The sequence below is a fragment of the Elephantulus edwardii genome, unplaced genomic scaffold (genome assembly GCF_000299155.1).
Source record: "Elephantulus edwardii isolate Elephantulus edwardi_28Jun2011 unplaced genomic scaffold, EleEdw1.0 scaffold00070, whole genome shotgun sequence".
In the NCBI taxonomy this organism is placed as follows: domain Eukaryota; kingdom Metazoa; phylum Chordata; class Mammalia; order Macroscelidea; family Macroscelididae; genus Elephantulus; species Elephantulus edwardii.
In genome coordinates, this window is record NW_006399820.1 from 11,217,627 (window position 1) to 11,220,662 (window position 3,036).

The following is a 3,036-nucleotide window of genomic DNA, read 5'->3' on the forward strand; positions in this document are numbered from 1 at the left end:
ATTTACACTACCCAAGGACCGCAAAACTCACCATGGCGCTGTTGTGTGTCATGGGGTCAATTCTCACCCACAGAGACCCTATGTAACAGTAGAACTGCCTCACAGGGCTTCCTAGGCTAGATTTTTTAAAAATACTAGTTTATTTACAAAATTTGAATATATTGTTTTTCATACCAGCTTCTTCCCTCACCCCCCACTCATCAAATTGTACAACCCCATGATTAATCTATCCCTCACCCTCCAATTGCTGACTTTTTTTATTAATTTTACACTAGTTTGTTTACAAAATTTAATACATTGTTTTCAAAAACAGATCCTTTCCATTCCCCTCTCCCCCACACTCATCAAATTGTACAACTCCATGATTAATCCCCCTCTTCCTACACATCCTCATCCTTCTGCTTCCAGCCTTCTTATATTCATTCTACAATACTGGTTTTATATAATTGCTGATCTTTTATTAGCAGCTGGGTGCTATTGTTGTTGTTAGGTTCCCTAGAACTTAGAGCGACCCTATGAACAACAGATGTGAACCTGAATCTATCCTCATGATCTTTGGTGTGCTTGAGCCCATTGTGAAAGTCAAGGTGTCAGTCTATCTTGTTGAGGTCTTCCCCTCTTCCTCTGACCCTCCACCTTTCCCAGCATGGTATCTTTTCCCACCTTGGCTATTTGAAATCCCAAATCAATTTCAATCAAATTGATTCTGACTCATGGTGACCATAGAGAACAAAATAGAATTTGCTCCACACAATTTCCAAGACTGCCACGTTTATTCACACAGAGTTGCTGGTGCGTTTGAACCCTCAAAATGTCAGTTAGCAGGCAAGCTTTTTAACCACTGGTCCAATTTGGCTTGGAATCAATTCTCTAATTTCTTAGCTGTAAATGCACAAATGCCTGTTTCTGATGGCATGATCAGTAGGAAGTTACGTTGCTAACCTGAAGACAGGACTTCTCTAATGGTTTGGATCCTTAAACCCACCAGTGGCTGTGTGGCAGAAAGACAGACAATCTCCTATTGCATCTAAAGACGCCCTAGAGGGTCAGTTGTCAGTCGATTCCAAATCCACAATAATGTGAGAGAATGATTCAGTTTTTCTTTTGTTATTGTTGTAGAGGACTCTGGCAATCATGGCGTGATATGACAAAAGTTACTCAGATTATTATTGTTTGATACAACTCATGCAATCCTTGTAAAAGAAATTTCCCACTTCCTTGTTACTACTGTGTAAAAATAGAATTGATTTTTGAATGCTGTATCTTCATCACAATTCAGTTTATGATGTTTTCCAATTTCCACTGTAATTTCTTCACTGACCCCAGATTGATGAGAACTGTGCTGTTTAATTTTGTGCCTGTTGGGAGTTTTCGCTTCATCTTTCCAATGTCAATTCTGACATAATTTCTCTGTTTTCAGAGTATATACTGCCATATATATTCTTGGAAATTTACTGAGACTTAACTTTATGATACAAGACATCCATTTTGACAAATACACTAGATGCCTTTGAAAAGAATGGCTTTTCTGTGATATATCTTTACTCTTTCTTGTGTCTTTAAAGATTTTCCCTTTCATTTTTCCCTCTAATAATTTTATTACTTTTTTGATCTAGGTATCAGCCATAATTCCCATTTTTCTCAATGTTAGCCAGAATTTGTTATGATTCACATAGTCAATTGCTTTTGCATAGTCAATAAAACAAAGGCATTCTTCTGATATTCTTCACTTTCTGCCAGGATCTATCTGACATCAGCAATGATCTCCCTGGCGCCATGATCTCCCTGGTGCCACAGCCCATTCTAAACTGGGCTTCAACTTCTGGCAGTTCCCTATCGATGTACTGCTGTGGTCTTTTAAAAAAAATAATCTTCAGCAGTATTTTGTTTGCATATGATATTAGTGATATTGTTTGATAATCTCCATATTCTGTTGGATCACCTTTCTTGGGACAGGGAACAAATACAGATCTCTTCCAGTCAGTCGGCCAGGCACTTGTCCAAATCGCTTGGCATAGACTGTTGAGCACGTCCTGGGCTGCATCTATTAATTGAATGTCAACTGGTATCCCACTGACATTTGGAGATTTATTTTTTGCCAATGCCTCAGTGCAGCTTGAAAACCTTCCTTCATTACCATTGACTCTTGATAATATGATACTTCCTAAAATATTTCAGTGTCAGCCAATTCTTTCTGGGACAGTGATACTGTGTATTACCTCCATCTTCTTTTGATGGTCCCTGGATCATTCAAGATTTTGCTCATAGCATTATTCAATATTGCAGCTAAAGGACTTAATTTGTTTTTCAGTCCTTTCAGCTGGAGAAATGCCAAGTGAGTTATAATATTTTTGTTCTCCACCTCCAGTTCTCTACACATTCCATGACAAATAATACTTTGCCTTCTCTTCTTGAGCTGCCTTTTGAAATCTCCTGTTCAGCTTTTTTACTTCAGCATCTCTTCTTTCATGTTGGCTTCTTAATTCTCTAGTGTAATTTTCAGAGTCTCTTCTGACATCTATTTTGATTTTTCATTTCTCCTCTATTTTTACAATGACCTTTTGCTCTCTTCATGGATGATATCCTTGTGGATGATGTCACTCCACAACTTAATTGATCTTCAATCATTGGTGTTCAATGCCTCAAACCTGTTCTTAAGATGATCTTTAGATTTAAGTGGGATTAGACTTGAGAGCATGGTTTGATACTTATAGACTTGTTTTCATTTTCTTTGGCCTCAATTTGGACTTGCACATGATCAGTTGATCATGGTCTTTTCCAGGGTCAGCACCTGGCTGGGTTTGACTGCTGATACTGAGCTTCTTTAGTGATTCCTTTAAAAGAAGTAGTCAGTCTGATTGCTACAGACTATGAGGTGAGAACCATGTGAAAAGTCACCCTTTGTAGTTTTTTAAAAAAGGGTATTTGCGATGAATAAATCATTGAATGTATAAAATTTGTTCATTCTATTTCCAGCCACATTTCTGTCACCAAGTCCATACTTGCTGACTACCATTCGTTCTTCATTGTTTCCAA